The sequence below is a fragment of the Salminus brasiliensis genome, chromosome 1 (genome assembly GCF_030463535.1).
Source record: "Salminus brasiliensis chromosome 1, fSalBra1.hap2, whole genome shotgun sequence".
In the NCBI taxonomy this organism is placed as follows: Eukaryota; Metazoa; Chordata; class Actinopteri; order Characiformes; family Bryconidae; genus Salminus; species Salminus brasiliensis.
This window is the reverse complement of record NC_132878.1, coordinates 75,630,548-75,651,505: the sequence shown is the minus strand read 5'-3', so window position 1 is coordinate 75,651,505 and position 20,958 is coordinate 75,630,548. Positions and strand designations below refer to the sequence as shown.

The following is a 20,958-nucleotide window of genomic DNA, read 5'->3' as shown; positions in this document are numbered from 1 at the left end:
TGTAGTATCACACCCAGTATCTCCACCCCTCATCTGTTTGGATAATGCGGTAAAAAATGTCAAAAAAATGTGCCAAACAATAGTTGATATTGTATATGCTTTTCTGAAAACAAGGGAATTATCACACTCAAAGAGGATGAAGATGGACACTGAATTAGTGATGTTCCTCCTGGACAGGTATGTAAACAGACTTGAATCTTTATCACCTATAGAACTGAGTAAAGGGAAGCTTTGGGTGAACCTCCTTCAGAGAAATGTATGTAATACTGTTCAGCTGCAGCTGATGAGGCTAACCAGCTAACACAGGTAGTGACTGATAAACTCACCCTGGTAAGGTTTTGTCGGTTTTAGATTTTGTCGGTTGTTGACGATTGGTTGTGTGATTTGCTGTTGCTAGGTGTTGACAATAAAGTGTTAGTGTTAAGATAAAGACAGAGACAAAAGCCCTGTGTGAAAAAGTAAATGCTCCTCAGTTATTTAATGAACCAATTGAACTCAACTTAGTTAATAATTGAGATCAACTAAACTTGACACACCCACTCTCACTCATGGGACATGGAAGCACCCCGTATAGACAGAAATACACACTAGTGTGTGTGTCTGTGTGTGTGAGAGAGAGAGAGAGAGAGAGAGAGACTCTCTCAGTTTTGTCACACTGAGGAAGTGACACAGCTGCTAGGGTCAGCAGGAGACACTACACGCAAGGGTCGTTGCCATGGCGACTGTGCCCAATAATGGGGCTACAGCCTGTTGCTGAGACTCGGTGGTCCCTGCATTCTCCTGAAGTGCACACACACACACACCGAGACAGATACACACACATAAACCATGCTAGAGCTATAGACACATGTAGACGCGTACACTCACACACACATGCACAGGGCAACACAAACACACATTCACAAATTTCATACTACAGATACACACTACATCACACCCAGAGAAATGTTCCACCCATTCATGCCACAGTAACTGGATGGTTGTGAGCGTCTGCTCAGCGTGGTTGTAAAGCACAGCCTCAGGCCACAAACCGCCCAGCAAATTCCCCTCAATTTCTCTTTCTCTCTCACTTTCCCTCTTTTGCACGTTTTCAGAATCCGCAGCCGCGATGATCTGCATAACAATCTGCCCAGCACTATAATGACGCTGCGAGGGTGAAGGGGCACCGCTGACGGGGAGCGATGCATGCTGGGAGCGCTGCATGCTGGGCCAGAGGCATTCTGGGAGGCCGTCCCCTGCAGGCCGGGCCTCTGCAGCAGCAGCGTGCTTTAATGGCCCTTTCATGGCCTGACCACAAAGCCTTTTGTCCAGAACTAATTCAGCCAACAGTGCGTATAGCAGGGGGGGAGGGGGCGACTCTCTCACTCTCTCTCTCTCTCTCTCTCTCTCTCCCTCTTATTTTCTGTCTCTCTCTCACTTTCTGTCTTTCTGTCTCTCTTTCTCTTTCTTTCTGATCTTCCTTCTGTTCCTTCCTTCTTTCTCACTCTCTTTCTGTATGTCTCTCTCTCTCTTTCTGTCTATCTCTCCCGACCCCTTTTGGTTGTTTGTAATTATACCTCTACACCAGATCTACATGAAAGCAAGCTACCTACCGGTCGGCCATAACATTAGCACCTAATATTCAGTAGGTCCCCTTTGTACTGCCACAACAGATCTGACCATTTGAGGCTACACAAGATATCTGAAGATGTCCTGTGGTGTCTAGCATTACATTTAGCATTACATTATTTTTTAAGCCCTGTAATGGCCTCCATGGATCACATCAATAAGCCTTAGGTGCCTATGACCCTGTCACCAGTTCACCGGTTGTCATTTCTTGGATCACTTGGTATGCCACTGCATACCAGAAAACCGCTGATGGTTTGTAAAGGCTCTGGCCCAGAAGCCTGGACATCACACTTCGGCCCTTGACAAAGTGATTCATGCTTGCCCATTTTTCCTGCTTTCAACACTCATCACTTTCAAGAACTGACCATTCACTTGCTGCCTAACATATCCATCCCTTGACACATGCCTCTCCTAACGCTATGGCTGATCTGTGTATATACATATCTATGTATAAGTACCTGTGTGTACATACTGTATATAAGACCATTTCACTGTCTTAGAATGAGAGCCTAATTGCAATGCTGCACACACCCATCACTCATCCAGCTCAACATGCATCACGTTGCACCGCCAAACACCAAAACCACAAGAAAACAAGCCGCACCACTGACACTTATTAATCCAGAGTCTTTAGCTGTGGAATAATTAGTGTGAGCACAGTGAGATAATTACACATGATCACACTGTACATATCACTGTACATTCCTATTAACCCCAACCCCTCTATAAACCCACTGAGAATAATGATACTGATGTAGTACAGTAGTATGGAGTCAGAGGGGTTGCCAGTGAAGTGTTTCTGCCCTAATTAGGAGCAGGAAGCCAAATGAAAGAGTCTCATTCAGGTGCATGCAGCTACTAATCTGGCAGCAGTTCTGCACTGTGCAGGGCAATCAGGTGGAAGCTCTGAAATACATTAAGGCATTCTGTGCTGTAGATACACACCGGTTACAGGTAACTGGTTGCATTCACTCAGGTATGTGTACTTAAAGGCAAATTTCACTGATCTGCATAATTCAGTGTTTGAGATGTAAACACAGTGATTCAGAAAGGGGTTGGTGTGAAATGGATCATTGTAGAGAAACTTACTGACCCTTTTCTGATTGCTTTATAGGGGTGGTGAGGAGAATCAGGGGTCAGCATGACTACAACATAAATGTAGCTGTTTTACTTGCTATCCAAAACCAGTCAGAGTTTTATATGTAACGTTGATAAGGATAAAGTAGTGGTAAATGTGAAAGGGGTAAACTATAAAAAGTTAAATGTATTAAAACATAAAAAGGTATTTTAGGCAAAACTGTGATAAAACAATATCTCAGGCATCAGTGGCTTAGCTTTAAACGGCATTCAACTCTTCAGGTGTTCGCTGGTTCTATTCACCACTCTGAACAGTTCAGACATTTCCTAGAATGAATACAGATAGACTTTTTCCACATTCAAAGCATCTGCTTGTCTTTTCCTTCTCCCCAAGTATACAGTATATGGACAAAAGTATCTGGATACCTACACATTACACCTACAGGAGCTTTTATGACATCCCATTCTAAATCCATAGGCATTATAATGGAGTTGGTCCCCTTTTGCAGTTATTCAAGAGAGTCAAGAGAGCGTTAATGACTTTTATGCACTATACACATAGGCACTTAGTGACCCCGCTCTGTAACTTTACATGGTCTGACACTTCGTGGCTGAGTTGCTGTGGTTCCTAAACCACTTCCACTTTGCAATAATATCTCTCACAGCTGATGGATGAATGTTGAATATTTAGAAGGGGCCAGTGGCATCCCGTTCAAGTATCATGCTGCAATTCAGGGAGCTCATTAGAACCACCCATTCTTTCACTAATATGTATAAATGTAATTTTCTACAACTGTTTGATGGTTTAGAAGTGTGTTCCAATACTTTTGTCCGTAAAATGTATTTGTGGGTTCTGCACTACAGCACTGAATGGGTCCTTTGCATTGTAAGACTAGACGAACCCTTTTGGTCCGATAAAAAAACACGATTCTATTATCTACAACCATCTACTATAGGTTTTCCTTTTATATAAAGAAGAATTTGCAAGGTAAATGAGCATTTAAGTAGTCAAGTTATTTTAGTTGCGAAGGTTCTAAATAGAACTGTTGCTTTGACTGGAGAACCTTTGGAGAACCCCTTTTTACTAAAGAATGTACAAACATCTTCAGCACAGCTCCAAAGTGCAGACATCATCAGCATCACACTTAGGGGAGCTGATATTACTGTAATTTGCAACAACAGTGCAGCAGCTTGAGAGTGTGTTTTCTTTATTATACTCACACTGACACACACACACACACACACACACACACACACACACACACTACCTGCTAGTAATGACAGAGTGCCTAATCATAGTGTATCTTTAATGGAACTGAGGTGAATCCAACTTGAGCATCAATTAGTGTATGCTGTGACTGTGTATGTGTGTTTGTGTTAAACACACAATGTGTGTGCATTTATACATGTCAGTGCGTGTGTGTGTCTGTGTGTGTGTGTCTATTTTAGCATTTCAGCTGCTGTGTTCCAGTTTAAGAACTAGAATTGAGGTCTCCTGGTTTTGCTGGACAGTCAAATGTCCCAGTGCTTCATTATGAATCAGTCACACACAGATTTGGACCTGTAATGTGAATTTGTATGTGTGTTTCTGTGTGTATGTACTGTCCAAATGTTTGTGGACACCCCTTGTAATGTATACATTTAACAACTTTTAAGTTGCACCCATTCTGTACACTGATGTACAAATGCACACACGCAGCTTGTCTAGTCCATGGAGAGAAATATTGCCAATAGAATAAGACTCTCTGGAGCAGATAAACATAAACCTGTTAGCAGGGCTAGAGGGGTATGAAGCCCCCCAGCATTGAGCTGTGGAGCAGTAGAATGATGGTGTTCTATCCAATACGTCTACAATCTACTGTCCTTCCCTGGACAGTTACTCCAGCAAAGGCTCTTTTTTAAAAGCCTTGATTTTGGAAGAAGCAATGAATGAGCAGGTGTCCCAATACCTTTGCCCATATAGTGTGTGAATGTGTATTTAATAACAGTAAATGTAGAAAGAGTAAATTAATATGAAATGTGGACAAATATGAAATGAGTCCAGAGTGATGGTCTAAGCTGTGTAATGCTTCTATAGCAAACGTAAAACATAACGTAATAAAGGTAATATCTAAATATCTAATATCCCCTGGATATGGATTACAGTAATAATTACTGTATAGTCTCTGTTTTTGTATTGGAATTTGCATTATAAAAGTTCACATTGTAAATAATATTAATGTAAAAACTGTGTCCCTATCCCGGCATCCGGCTGGATGCACGTACTTGTACATGTTTGCTTGCCTGTGGGTACAGATGTATGTGTGTATGTTTTTGTGTGTGTGTGTGTGTATGTGTGTGTGTGTGTGTGCTGCAGCTGTATACACACAGGCTGTAAGACTGAGGAGTTAATGAGAGTAGGAGTCGAATTCATCCTCTGCTGTAATATCGGCTCTCATGCCAAGCAAACCAGAAAGAAAAACATGTGGCTCTGACATGGCATGCGAGGAGCAGAGCGGAGCAACCACACACAGCGCTCCCCCCCCACACACACACATACTCACTCACTTACACACACACATGTCCACCTGAAGTATAGTAGAGATAATTCAGATTTCCAGGCTGAAGTAATTGTTCAGGTGTGTGTGTGTCTGTGTTTTTGTGTCCTACATTGACAATTAACAGCGACTTTTAACCATGAATTGTAATAAAGGCCCAGGGAGAGAGGGAGAGAGAGAGACAGAGTACATTAGAGAGAAAGAGAGAGAGACAGACAGAAAGAGAAAGAAACACATTAGAAAACAATAGAGAGAAAAACAGATACAGAAAGACAGACAGTGTGTGTGTCTGTGTGTGTGTGTGTGAAAGACAGAGAGAGAGAGAGAGAGAGAGAGAGAGAGAGAGAGAGAGAGAGAGAGAGAGAGTAAGAAACTTGACTTTAACTCTTTTACATTCCCAGACGTCCACATACTCAGGTTCATTGCTCTGTAACTATGTGTGAAACAACGCTGGAGTTATTAACGTGTAATAGGAGTGTGCATGGGGGTGTTTGTTGACTCCCTGAACTGCAGGTGTATTATTTGCTGATTGATTACAGCAGGTGTTATTAAGTAACAGTGCAAAACGAGTGCTTTATCATTGATTATAGCAGTGATGAATGCAGACCCAGGGGACCTGCTCTGAGGTTCATACATGTGAAGTTTAAAGAATGCTATTATTTGCACAATGATTCCCATCTACAATACAAATATGTATTTATGGATGATGTTTGAAGCCATAGTTATTAGCAAAAGCCCTTTGGCAACTGGCAAAGAACACTTTATGCGGCAAGTGGGAAATAAAGTGTGTTACATCAACTACATCAACAGTCACGTTCCTTACGTTCACTAGTTTTGGCTAGTTTAAATTTGTGTTCATGTTATTCATTTGCAAACAACTGCCATATTTAAACAATGTTAATTCAGAGAGCTGTTCTCAGTGTTAGTTCTAAACTTTCATTATAGAGCTAGTTATGAATGTGGGAGAGCCAGAGTGAGAGAGGGAGTAATAGAGTATCTAGAAGTAGTAGTAGTATTAGTAGGTATTATTACAATTATTACAAGTAGTATTGTATTTATTATTGTTATTATTATTATTATTAGTAGTAGTAGTAGTAATATATTTGTATTAGTGGTATTTATAGTTATTATTCTAATGATTAGAAATATTATTGTGTTTATTATTATTGTTAATACTACTACTACTACTACTACTAATAATAATAATAATAATGATAATGACTATGATTATTATTAGCAGTAGTAGTAGTAGTAGACGAAGTAGTAGAAGAAGTGGTAGTAGTAGTTATTGTTAAAATTATTAGTTATTATTGTAGCTATTTATGATTGTATTTATATGCACATTTCTATTTTATTCCCTTTTGTCACCTGTTTATGTTTATTTTGTAATATATATGTACATGTACACACACACACACACACACACATACAAACATATATATATACTGAATGGAGCTCCATCACTCCAGAGAGCACAGGTTTCACAGCTTCACTGCCCAATGCTGAGGGCCCCCTCTTATTGACGCTTGGCATTGGGCACGGTGATCTCAGGCTGAGTGCCTATTGTATTCTACGGGCAGAGCTTTTCGGTGGATATTGAACACCTGTGAATGAACTTAATTAGTAGGATGTCTGGATATTTTATTTATATTGCATGCCAGTAACCTGAACCTCAAACGACAGGTAGATAGTGAGACAGAGGGAATAAGTGTCCCCCCCATAACCACTTGTAGTATTGCCTCCACAGCTGCGCCGTCACTGAGGGCTTCAATAGACGAGAGGCTTCAATACAAACTCCGCTGGGCCGATAGCATACCAAATCCAAGAGGAGGGGGGGGGGCAGGAGGGTAAGAAAAGGGGGCAGGAGTGGTAGTAAGGGCAAAAGAGGGGGGTTGGGTGTCTATAACTCTTCTGAACATCTTTTAGCAACCGTTTAGGAGCAACGCGTACAGGTATTTTTTGGGTGAAAAGGACGAGGACACGGTGTGTCAGCGCGAGTTCGGCGGAGTGCGGGTTTAGCGGTGTTTTGGAGTCGTGGAGCTGCAGTAGTTTCAGCGGGGAGGCTGGGGGGTTTGTAGCCCATTGTTCAAGCGCCTCCTCCAGCCTGGAGAAAGTGGGCGGAGCCGCTGCAGCGTCGCTAAAGGAGAACAGTGTGGAGCTCAGTCATCCAAAAACGGCCTTTCAATGGGCGAAAAGCAGGGGAGCCCGAGAAAATGTCGGTCCCACCGCAGTAAATTACTCAACTGGTAGAGGGAAAAGACGAAATTCTCCTTTTCTGTTGGTTTCTTTAGAGGGATTAGCTTGAGAAAGTTGCTGGAAACAGGTCGACGTCCGAAAAAACAAGAAGTAGCTACTGAGTTCGTCTCCAACTCGCTGCACGTTTGTTGGTAAGTCTCCCTCAACAACATTCCTTGTTTTTTAAGGTAGCCTGCTATGCTACAGCAACGCATGGTAGTCCAGACCTCTTGTTTCTGCATCGTACTTTGCTAAAATGGCTAGGTTTGCTAAGATGCTGGATATTTTATGTCTTAAAAGTGCTTATTTTGTTCTGCAAAGTTTCAGAGAGCTGAGAGTTGCCGTGCTTTTAAAAAGATGGTGATGCGGTTGCTGGCTAACGTTAACTTGGGCAACAACTTGTGTTTTGTTGTGTTTTCGACGGTGGCCCGTTTTAAAAAGCTGGAAATGAAAGCTAAACGACAACGAAGTGAGTCTTAAGGCTTGTGGCTCGCTTATAGGAACGGAATAGTTTGGAAAACACACGTTTTCCAGGATATATTTGGAGTAGTAGGGAGTTGGTTGGTGGCTGGAAGCGCTGTGGAGTGATGTGGAGACGTGTTGGCTCAGCGATGCTACTCAGTGGGGCTACGATGCAAAAGACGAAAAAGGGGTTATAATATGTTTATAAGTGTGCACACACATTTACACACTAATACTAAATTGAAACATGATTAATAGACTGTCTGTGTGGTTCAGGCTGAGGCATGTGTGTGTGTTTAAATGTGAAGTGTATAAAGCAGGCCTCAGTAGTTGACATTCTGGAGCTTGCACCCCAAATCTTAGTACAGCAAAACTCTAAAAGGCCTCCTTATCTATATCTTCACAGGTGTTATCTACCTATATTTATGTCCTATCAACTCTGCAGAGATGCCATGTGGTGTTATTTTCCCCAACATTGCTTAAATGTGCAAAAGATACTTAATTCTAATTACCTTTCCACATTTATTCAAGTAGTCAGTACTGGCATTTAGGCATCTGGCTTTGACCAGCTGTAAAGCTGGAAATGCTCTGTCTGAGATCATTAGCTGCAGATTTAGAGATCTGTTTGAGCTAATGAAAAGTATTAGCACTATTTAGAGGCATAAGGAGATTTTCTTTGACTTCCGAAGCCGGTACAACGTTCAGGATGTATGAAGGGCTTCAGGGCGACTTGTGCTCAGCAGTAAGAGGTCGAGTTTCTGACCCTTTGCAGCCCAGGTGCCATTTTGTCATTTGGAGCAGTCCCAAACCAGACCGTCCTCAAGTATTAGAAAATATTTTTTGTGACAACAGAACTACCAAGAGAATTGCCTGGGGCCTGCTTTTTAAAAACGAAGCTAAATGCAGCTAAAGACAGGAGGGCAAAAATACATCCAAACAGCCCAAGCTCAGTTTGAGGGTTAAGTAAAAAAATCTTTGGTAGCGGCGTTTTTGTTGATGATGATTGGCGGTCGGGTGGATCAAAGTTATTCCATAATTGATTCCAGTCTGATTATCTTGTTGGCTTTCATGGTGTTCTGACCTTATTTGGTTTGAGCGTTGTGAAAGGCCTATTAGCTGTGCACAGATGGATGCCCAGATTTCAGCTGACATGCCCTCACAACCCCAAATTCTTTTGGTGTAACAGGTATCCCTTAGCCGGGTCCAGACAGAGCCGGGCTGGGGATTTGAGAAAGTTGATAGAGGCGCATTAGAGGGAGGGATGTGGGTATTGGGTGTCAGCTCGGCGAAGAATGAAAGAGACCTTACATATTACCAAGAACCTTCTGTCCAGGGAAAATGCATTCAGTGTTCAAATAAGAAACTGGAACTGGGAAGGGGTTGATCTGAACTGTTGGCGGTTCTTTACCCAAACTGTGATTTGGCTTTGCTTAGTTTAAAATCAAAGTAGTTATTGGAGCAGTTAAACTGATATTTGTTATAATACATATAGTAATGTGTGGCTTTTTCTGAGGTCTTGTAAGGTCAAACAGACACGATACACCATTTCAAAGATGTCAAGAACTATTTAAATGCAATTATTGAGTGTTGTAAGTACTGCATAGCTTTCTTGGACATTTTTGGGATTTGAACCTGCAACCTCCTGACTTCAAAGATTTCAAAACCATAGACAGCTACACTACTTACTAATCTCTTTTTTTATTAAAACTCCCAGCTCCTTATGTACTCACAAAGTCTATGACCTGCTCAGAAATGCTTATCGTGATGTCATGTATCGTGATATCATTACATACTGCCATACCGGCCACCTCTACACTGAAATGCTGTTCATGGACATGAGGATCAGTCTTTTCGGCAGGGCCTCAGGTCACCTTCTACTCTTGATTGGGAAAGCGCCATGTTTCTGGCAGAGAATGAAGGCTCTGCGGTGCTAGCGGGGCCTTTGGAAAGCCTTATTGTTTTCTTAAAGGGTGTAACTTTTCTCTTAATTCACAAAAGAAGAAAAAAAAAACCTCCTCAGGGTAGACTTTCATGTCGGCTTCAGCGGGTACGCTCATGCAGTCATAACAGCCTGCAGGCAACAATCTGAGCTGTGTGTGTGTGAGAGAAGGAGATGCTCTCCAGTCAGGATTATCTTCTCATAGTGGAATGTTGAGCTTGTCACTTTGCTGTTTCCAAACACCCCCGTTTCTCAATCTTACACTTTAGATGGTTGCACTTGTCAGAGTGTGAGCATTTAGTGCTCTGAAAGTTTGCATGGTTGTATTTAAAGCAGTATAGGCCATACTTAGCTTAGCAGATGTGGACAGAAATGGACAAATCGGCTCAACAGAGTTGATAATTAGGGGTGCAGATATACACAATGCAAAATTTGATCCCCAAAACTATTCAACATGTGTAATTTATAAATTACTAAAAGCCCAGTTTGCCTGTAGTCATACATTAGATTGATGTAGTACAGTGGGTTACAACAGTGCTTAGAGTTCTTAGGCAAGACTCCCAACACTATATTTTATGTCTATATTGCACCTACCTGTGTAACCTGATTCAAATTTAAGTTGCTTAGACAAATAGATGACATAAGCCCCTCCCTGCCCAATTTACTCTGATAGTCTGCAACCAGATGCCTAGTGTAAAACATAGACAGTGATTTGCCAAATGCGAGACCCATTTCAGAGTGTATCAGCGATAGTTTTGAATTTCACTGGTTCAAATGATTTTCCAATACACATTAACATTGTTGCCCCCTTCCTAGCAGCTAGGACGACACAGTATAGCGTCTGCTATTCACGATATTGGCTTTTGCAGCACTGATTTTGCAGAAGTCTGTAATAAGGCCTCAGACCAGTCCCAGTATCTAACCTAAAATAGTCACTGCTCACTTACTGGTTCATCAAGCCAAACAAACCTATGCAAACAAGAGAGTGTGTTTGTATTAAGCTGTTGTCTTTAGTGTAACAAATGTACAATAATGTTCAGACGCCTTAGGCACTTAAGCTGATTGTTAAGAAGCATTTATAAAAATGTATTACAATTTTAGAAAAGAATAAAAAGCAAACAAAAAACGTATTCTCTATTTGTCAAGAATTTCAACAGATTGGTTTCCGGATTTCCTGGCATTCAAATCCACTGCTAGCTCACGTGATTTAACTTAATGACATACTGATCAGCCGACCCAGGTATCGGATGGAATTTACAATATACGCCAGGCTTCCTTATAGAGACAGTCAGAAATGTTAATGCGAACACATTTTCATATTGCAGTTATTTGTTTATTCTAATATTAGTGTGTTTTTCTGAACAAATGAACATTTACTGTACCTGATCACTAAGGCTGAATGATGCATTGTTCATTATATGCTATTATTGTAATGGCCTTTGGAGTACTGATTTTGCGGGATTTTTGGTTCCATGCCTTCTTACCAAAGACAGCCGAACCTCCCATTTTTTAATGTTTTTTTTAGGATTCAATTTCCAGTGTTTCCGGCGCAGAGGTGAACCCAATAGTTAGGCCAGCTGTGCCAAACTGTGTTTTTTTTAGGATTCAATTTCCAGTGTTTCTGGCGCAGAGGTGAACCCAATAGTTAGGCCAGCTGTGCCACATGCCCCTCATACACTCGTTTGTGGTTGGTGTGGCGCAACAGATAACACCACTACCTGCCACTGAGCTACCACACTATGTGGGAGGCTGGGGTTCGAATCCCGGTCTTGGTGATTGTGCTGCGCTACATCAATAAGAGTCCTTGGGCAAGACTCCTAACACTACATTGGCCCACATCTGTAATACAGGTAACCTTGTAAGTCGCTCTGGATAAGAGCGTCTGCTAAATGCCGTAAATGTAAATGTAAATACAGAGTCTTAAGGTGAACCATTTGTGACAGAGTCTTTAACAGAAAGGACAGCAGGGTCTGACCATCATGTGGCACATGGAGAATTATGAATCATAATGATCATCAAATTTACTTGTTTGCTTGCAAATGTAGAAATCTGTAAAAGAGATAGATGTTGTTTTTATTTTCTGTATTCGGATACTGTGTAAACAGTTCTTTCACATGCTAATAATAAAATGGTCAGGTTAGAGATTTAATGGTGTTTTGACTTGTTTTTAAAAGAGCTGTAATTGACCCCACAGTAGTCAGGAATGCAGTAGAGGAAAGATTGTAGTACTGTAGGGAATTAGCTTCTCTTCTTTGAGAAAAAATACAAATGCCTGAATTGTACTTTTTTGTGATTAAATGTTGGCCAGTTCTTTGATGGTTTATTCACTGACCAGTGCGGCTGCATAATGTGGACAAAACACTAGTACTGGGATTATATTGTTACTTACAGTATGTGAAAGTGTGGCCTGCATTCTCTTATTTATCTTAAAATAATAGACTTTTCTATTCTGTTAATGCCAAATCCGGTGGTCAGGATGTTTTGAGCGCACATGGCGATTTGTAAGAGGTTATCTGAGATAGCAGTATTGCAAAAGCCATTCTATTAAAGAAGCACTGTGGGAAAGCTAGCACTGTATCTGTTGTAAACAGGCCTATTCGCCTTCTACAGGCCTGCAGCAGATACTAGAGTGAGATTTACGGGTTAAAAACTATGACCCCCCCCCCCCCCCCCACCCCCCCATTTGATGATGTAGCTTAAAGGTGGGAGGAGCCTTTGAAAAACTACAACTGGAGGATATTTGAGAGGGGGCTTATTTTTTTTCTCCTAGCTGGTTAAAACCTCTATGTCTGTGGGTTTCTATGCTGAAGATGAGGGTGCCAATAGATATGTGATAGTTGTTGTAGTTAAAGAGCACTGATGGAAAAATACTGATGCGCTATGGGATGTTACACATCATGACAAATAACATTATTAAATACTAGTTTTAGGCAGGACTGTCCCTTTAATAACCAGACCTTAGTAATCAAGTTCATTTGTCACACTAAAGATAACAAACATACACACACGCTCTCTGTTAGTTGGGCGAGTGTGTCTGGCACTGGGTCGCGAGTCCAGTGATGAACTCCAGGCTCAATAAGTAAGTAAGCAGTGACTGTGTTAGGACAAACAGCCCTATGTATGTGTGTGTGTGTGAAGTAGATATTTGTACAGAGATTAAGGGCTGCTCGACAAGCCAAGAGAAACGGAGACACACTCCATTCACACACACACTCTAACACTCGTTTAAAGAGTGGAAAGCTCACAATGTCACATTCACACACACGCACGCTCCTAAACTCACAGACGCACCGCAAGTCCTCTTGAGTGTGCGTATTGTAAGTTGTTTGCCCTCTTATGTTGTCTGTTTTGACACAACTGACCACACTTAGTCACACTTAATCCATATTTTCTATTGAGTTTATTGTGACAGAGAACAGGAGAGCACAGCTGCTGTGTTACAGTTTACACAAAACAGCCTAGTTCTAATACATTCTTAATCTAGTTGCTCATCTCTTATTATTCAGTATCCACCATGAAACTAAAATGAAACTTCGTTGTTGAGGATTTGAGGCATGGGCTCATATGCAAGCCTTTAGGTTTCAAAAGATACAAATAAGGTTAAAGGTTCAAATCTGGTTACAATACAAATACAAACATTGGGAAAAAGATACCAGAACAAGATAAACTTCATGTAAGTGAGTGATCTGACAAATAAACAAACACAAGCATGACCCTAAGTGAGGGAATGAAAGGTAAAGGGGTTACAAATTCATTGGGAAATGAATGCTGGGTATTACTATGCTGTAATAACCATATAAATGACATATGCACACGGTACACTTTTAGTGATTCTTCATAGAGAACATATTCAGTTGTGTATAATGGGATTTAGTGCAGGCAAGTGAGTTGAAATAAACTCTTGAATAAAACTAATTTCTATTCATAGTTTTCAATAGTATAGATTGATATTTTATGACATTATAACACTGATTTTTATTCATTTTCATTTATCCAAGAGAAAATAAATGTTGTGACATTTACATTTAGCATTGTGAGATAAATGTTTTACCATATAATTTACCTCTGTTAGAAATGCTGACGTGTAATCCGGCAGTTCTTGATGATATTATTGATTAGGTTTGATGAGTTGAATATTATGATTACATCGATTGAATCTTTTTTAACACACAAATTTGCTGCACAAAATCCAGTTACCCACGACTGTGTTGTCTTATATGTGCTCAGTAAAGCCTATTGTCACATTATTTATTAGTACTGGTAACATATCATATTACCTCTGTAGTCTTTCTCTGTAGTTGACAGTAATTAGTTTGTATTTTTTAAAGTGCAGAAGAATGAAAGCTGAACTGAACAGAAACAAACCACATCTGTTCAATCGTTCCAAAGGGGAACCAGAAAACTTAAAAGGCCTCGTTCTTCATTTACTATGTAGTTGTCCCGTCTGAGGCCCTTGTTTGGGTTTCTATACCATAATTCACTTTTACATGAGATCTGTCAACCTCTCTTTCTTCTTTTTAAATAAACAAGCTTTTATACTGTGATCTATGCAAATGATCACTGTTCTGATTGGCTGCCATGCATTTTCACTCTTTCAAAAAAGCGGGTAAGGCTGAAACACTCCTTAGAATGTCATCTTTAAGTGAACGTGAGATGTGTAAATGCTTTGCTTTTCATGTCGTCACAAAAAAATGTTGCAGCTTCATTTCCAGATATAGAAACTGTGTAGATTAGTAGTGAACCGAATGAACCGACTCAATCATTTCCCCATGAGATCAACCTTTATTTAGAAATATGTAAAAACACAGTGGCAAGGATCCAAATTTTCAGCTTGTACTTACATTTACATGAGCAAAGTGGTAAACATACTGTGTCCACAGTGTGAAGTCCAGCAGGATGCTGCTCTACACCATACACCATTTAACAGTAGTTTGAAGAGACCTGCTCATGCATTGCACCCATTTCTGAAGTCTGAAGGGTTCTAAATATGGACCATATTACTTACTCTCTGTACTCCTCTAGAAAGGCTAAAAAGGCATCCTGCCATACCAGAGCATTAGTGAGATCAGGTACTGATGTTGGATTATTAGTTCTGCCCGTCCAGCTTATCCCAACAGTATTGGATGGAGCTTCATCATGGAGCTCCCGAGAACGCAGTTCCACTGCTCCACAGCTCTACGCTTGGTGCTTTATACCCCTCCAGCCGACACCTGGCATTGGTGTGGTGACCGTTGGCTCATGTGTGGCTGCTCCAGAGCATCCAGCTTAGTGCTTTGCTGCTGAGATTATATATAGGCAAAATAAACTCATTCATTAGAAGAGGTGTCCAAATACTTTTGGACATGCGGTATACATTCAGAAGCCCTGGGCTACCGTATTGTTATACGTCTGTAAGTGTTTGTTTATCCGGTGGTTGGCGTGTGCCTAGATGTGTCCACAAACTGTGTGCGCAGGTGTTTACAGAGGACAGGAGTGTGTCTGTGTGTGTTTAAGGAGTGTGTGCGTAAGTGCCAAGCCCTATGGCTGTGAGAGTCGGCCGGCAGTGTAGCTCAGAGCTGATTTTTTTTTTTCTGCTCCGTTCCTCTGGCTTTAAACGTTGCCGTTGTTTGCTTTCCTCGTTTGTTTTGTTTACTTGCGTCGTGTCGGTAATGTTTAGAGCCGCTCACTAGGGCAACAGAGCTTTATCACACAAATGAGTGCTTTATAAACAGTTTATGCATGTTTTATTACTATTGTATTACACACTTTCCTTCTTTTTTCCCCTCCTCGTTTTTGGCCTCCTCCCCCCTCTCTCGCTCTAAAAAGGCTTATTGGTGAGCAGACAGCCAGTCTATGTGCTTTGGGTTCCAGCTGAATAATGTGGAGAAATTGCTTTTGATTTCAAATTGGTTCCATTCACTCTGATGGAGGGGCTGCCAGAACAGCAGGGGCCCCTACAGCTCCCTGCTCTTTACAGGCAGTCTCTATGCATGTGCAAAGCAATACATATTTATGCTTATGACAATTTTACAGGCACTACACGACTTTAGGGTTTAATTTTGGGGATTTGATGAGGTCCTGTAAAGCTTAGTGGAGTCTTTTGTTATGTTTTTAAAAGTTAGCTGTGCATATATGTGTGTGTGTGTGTGTGTGCGTGCATTTTTTGTGAGTAAGCTAATGCCCCTTGCTGCGTAGTTTTTCCTGGCAGTGATTAGGCTGTTAGACCCTGATGTTCGTAGATGTTTGAGAAATGTGCTCTCAGTGGGTCTAGATAAGGTGCATAAGAAGAACAGCTGTGAACTGATTTAAGCAGCATGGACCGCACCAGATTTCACTGCTGCTGTTACGAAATACCAGTATCTTTGTAAAACAAGCCTGTGCAGTCTGGAAACCTGGCAGTAGCCCTTCGATTTATTTGAAGTTGAACTGCTTTTTGGAGCAGACGCTTTTGAACAGGACTGTCAGGGTTAGTTGATTAAAGAGAAACTCTGATTTTTCAAAAATGGCAGTGGTTAAGATGGAAACATTCATACAAAGTGGAATGAAGTGGGTTTGGTGTGAAATGGTTCATATTAGAGAAACTTACCCTGTCAGATTTTTTTTTACAGTGCTGGTGAATGGAACCAGGAGTCATGGTGTTGGGCTGTTGAACCTACAATCTAAATAAGAGGAATTGTTCTGGAGCCCTGTTTGGACAGCATTACATTCATAGGGTTCTGTTCATAGGGTTATTCATAGGGACTATTCACTATTCATCCAGACTTATCTTCATGTTTAGCAGAATATAGAGAAAAGCAGATTTTTTGGCTACGAATTTGCGAATTTAGTAGAGTATCTAGTAGAGTGCCAGAGATACTAAACAGTTTCTGAATCTTAAAAGAAAAGTTTACCAAAATCAAATCAAATTGTGAAATTAGAACTTTTCTTCAGCCCAAATTGAAGTAAGGGTCAGTGTATCTTTAACTGTTTAGACGAAGCTGTTGTGAATGGGGTTATGTGACCTTGCCACGCAAACAATTAGGTACTACACTTATTACCATTTGGATTTGAGAGGTGTGTAAGATTTTATTACAGTCCCTCTGGTGAACTAATTCAATCCAAATAGGGCTGTTGACTCTTAACAATAGTGAGACCCTTTTGGTGCTATACAGAACCACTTTTAAAAGGTTCCTTAAGACCCATGTACAACAGGCAGGATTTGAAGAGCAATTGTTTGAGCTGTCCTGACTCTATATGAGGTGCTATTAAAAGTCCCTTGCTTTGAAGAATCCCTTATTAATGCAGCACATTCTTCTGAGGTTTATATTCAGTGTTGGAAGTGATATAATAGTGGTACAGTTTTAGCACTATTTTTCTTTATTTCCCTATATCACATGCACCTCTCCAGCATGACTGAATTTTAAACATAACCTTTAGATCATAACAGTGTCTCAGACATTATATTCAAGAAAATATAACTAGATATTTGTCTTCTTGAAGAATTAGGAGAATGGCAGATTGCATACTTTATATAAATTTTATTGTCTCATATTTTAAAAACAGCTGATGGATACACTCATTTACTTCACATTGTGCTGCATATCTTTGTAGAAAAGTCTCTGCATAGTTTATCAAAGTCCATTTTATGGTTCAGCCGTTTAAAAACAGTACATTTACTCATAGATTGTGGAAAAAATCCAGTGGAAAATATTCAGTCACCAGAAACAGTCCTGCTTTTAAGAGCTCAGTGCATTGATGTTAGATTGGCCCTTGGCTAAAACCAGCCTGGGCCTATAGATAGTCTAAGCCTAACTGATGGTTCCTGCTGGTGGGCTTCTATAGCCCACCTGTGGTCTGGCCATGCTGGAATGTGACCATGCTGCTCACACTGCCCAAATCCATTAATTAGTGAGCACTTGCTAATTCGACCTTGTTATATAAATTATGCAAATACCCCGGGGCCTAATTGATTAGCGATCCTGGACTTGGCTTGATCTTTTGCTCGTTAATCCCCTCGCTCTGTCTGGGTCTCATTAATGTTTTTTTTTTTTTTTTGCAGGTTTGCCACTCATTAATAGATGGAAAGGGGGCCGGGTTAGGGGGAGTGTATTGACCTCGTTAGTGGTGCTTTTGATGTTTAATTTTCGAGCATGGGAGCGACTAATGTTTGTGAAGCGCGATTGTGAGGGTCCAGACAGTATGAATGGGATTCTGCTGCGTGTCCACCTGCTGTACGCCTCTCAGCTCCATGAGAAACTTCCAGAAGTTTAGATAACAGGGGGAAAGACTGTGGCTTTTGCTCAAATCTTTGTAATGAATAGATGGCCTACAACAAGGTTTAATGCTTTCAGAAAATATATATAAGTGTGTAACGATATGTGTAATTTCAAGGTTGAAACGATTGTTCATTCTGAGGGCAATATTTGTTAAAAGGTCTTGGCTTTAGCTATAAATTGCACAAATTGGTCTGACATTGGTTTGTAGGGGTGTCCATGTGTATAGTGTCTCAAAAGCACGTTGCTGAATTGAACTGCTGTATATAGACCATAATAAATTTTGCTTACATTACATTACATTGGCTTACCTTCTTTAAAGCACTTATCTGGACCTGTGATTGCTCAGGATGCTCACAGCACACAGAGAAAGCTTTGTGATTGGTTCAAGGGCTCCTTTACTCTGATGGAGGTTGTTCTGTTGGTGCCAAACTGTTACCGATACTGGTTCGGATGCTGTTCAGGACTCTAAAGTAGCATGGTCATGCACTCTGTAATTGGGAAGGGGACGGGTAGGTCGGTGGGTTAGATGTTAAGTAGCAGACCACTGTTGGATTGAAGTGGTTCCATGCAAATGAGGCTTTTCTTTACCTCCACTTCATGAAAGCTCATTTCACTCTCTCTCCTATAGCACACTCGACCAAAAGGCCAAGGAACAGATTTATTTCACAAGGCTAGAACAATCATCCACACAGCCGTTTCACACTCTCCCTCTCTCTCTCTCCTGCTTTCTTTCTCCTACTCGTCCCTTTGCTCCTCAGCTGACATCTTTTCCATTAAACGGAACCATATAAGACCCCTGACCGACCACTCTCACATCCATCTCTAGTACAATCTATTCAGAATGGGTGCTAAAGAAAAGGTTTTTGGACTCGTGACAAGGGTGGAGCCTGTTTTGGTTGTACAGAACCATCTGCAAAAAGTTTCCACTAAGCAATCTGATGGCTGTTCTGTATAGAACCACTGCATTTACTAAAGAACCCTAGAAGAACCCTTGTTAATAGTGTTGCAGATACTTTGAAACTCATACTCAAGCTTCACCAACATTTCAGTGAAATATAGACATATCAGTATATGTAGTTGTATAGATGGATTCTGGCATGCTAAAATGAAGGCAGTTTAATTACCACATTTAGATGAATGCATCATGATGCATTTTTAAATCCTTAATCCCCCCCCCCCCCCCCCCCCCCCCCCATCTCTCTAACCACCCTTAGTCATTGAGACCCCCCCTCCCCATTCCTCCTTTTGGCCATTGAGCCCATCAGCTCTTCCTCCGGCCCTTCAGAGAAGCGTCTCTCCTTTCAGGAGGGGGCCGGGAGGTTATTGTCCGTGCGCCGGCTCACTGCTTTACAATGACTCTCCACTCTATTAAGGTGCGTTCTGCCTGTTAGCGTCGCCCTGAGCAACGGGCCTCCCGCATGGCAGCTATTCGGCGGGACATTGTGGGCCGCGGGCCTGCGCAGCCAGTTGAACCCCGCCCTCCTCACACTGACACTAGATCCTCCAACAGCCATCGCAAATTCTCCACAAGTTGGGAGAATTTGCGATGGCTGTTGGAGGAGTGTGTGTGTGGGGGGGGGGTTTGAAGGACATAAATGGGTAGAGAGAGAGAGAGAGAGAGAGAGAGAGAGAGAGAGTGGTTGTGGGGGGAGTAATAAATATTCAGCAGCTCAGCTTCAACTTCTCAGGAGCAGCTAAACCCCCTCCTTGTTCATCTCTCGTTCTTCTTCTCCTCCCTTCGTGCCAGAAAGCAGATGGAATGTGAACGGCGTGAGAGGGCCTGCAGGCCGCGCAGAGCGGGTTTTATCCAATTAGCAGGGTTGTCAAAATGAATTTATCCACACAGGCCAGGCGGGAAGGACAATAGTGGCCAGAGTGGCCTTAGAAGAATGAACCCAGCTCAGTGACAATGAGGCTTTATTAAGTGACTTCTGCTATGATCTATTAAGAGGGGGTTAATATGGCAAAATGGATAAAATATGTTAGGGAAGGACTTTTGCGTTTGATACTGATCTTAAGTGTAGTATCCCAATGCGCAATACCAAAGCAGACTATGTCAAATAAACATAAAGTACTTTACACATGCATTAGACACATGCATATGCACTAGAGGGCATTTCAGAGTTACATTTTTCTGACAATAACAAGCATGACAGTGGAGGATGTTATATATATGTTATATAGATCTCTAATACAGGTAAAGGTAAAAATGCTACATAGTGTTGCTTCAAGTACACTCATTATTGTCTGAATAAAAGATGTTAATCAGGCCTTAGCCTCACTCCATCATCTAGCGTTAGTGTGTTTATGTTAAATACAGTCAAGATCCTCCTAATGTAGGAGTAGGGATCTCAGTACTGAGGTCAGGTTCACAGATTTGTCTTTTTCATGACATATATGTAAAGATTAGAGTTAAGCGTCATAGAAGTTCTGACCATACCTATGAGATAATCACAGAAGTGACTGGACATCATTTTTCATAGTCCAATCACAATAAAACATTGCCTTATTCCCCCCCTATGCCCTGTGTGTTTCTCACACACAGGCATGCCCTCAGTCACGTTGCCCCCATGCTTTCACGTATGGTTTACCTTCACAGACCCGCATTCTCCTCAGTATTTGTCAGAGCATGTGCTGTTACTGACGTGATGATGTGGGTGCATTTGAACGAAGCAGGTTGTGTGTGTGCGCATGTGTGTATTTTGATGCTTGGGACAGGTGGCTCACCAGTAAAAGCAGAATGACTCTTCTTTTTCAGGCAGACGGGACAGCTGTCCCCCCTCCTGTCCCTGAACACATACTAACACACACCACAGTGCAGTGCTTGTAATGGCTTTTTTAGAAACTACAAAATATCAAGCTAGCA

The 20,958-nt window shown here is 41.3% G+C and overlaps 2 protein-coding genes across 4 annotated transcripts in view; one reads left to right on the top strand and one right to left on the bottom strand.

The window, feature by feature from the left end:
• Positions 1 to 2,561, bottom strand: part of rpl21 (ribosomal protein L21) — a 260,187-nt gene extending 257,626 nt beyond the window's left edge. The window contains exon 1 of the mRNA XM_072689237.1: positions 2,552 to 2,561. The gene's annotated coding sequence lies outside the window, so the exon portion shown is untranslated. The remainder of the gene's footprint in view (positions 1 to 2,551) is intronic.
• A 4,841-nt stretch (positions 2,562 to 7,402) lies between these two features.
• Positions 7,403 to 20,958, top strand: part of boc (BOC cell adhesion associated, oncogene regulated) — a 37,390-nt gene continuing 23,834 nt past the window's right edge. For all 3 annotated transcript variants that reach the window (XM_072688933.1, XM_072688923.1, XM_072688941.1), the window contains exon 1: positions 7,403 to 7,609. The gene's annotated coding sequence lies outside the window, so the exon portion shown is untranslated. The remainder of the gene's footprint in view (positions 7,610 to 20,958) is intronic.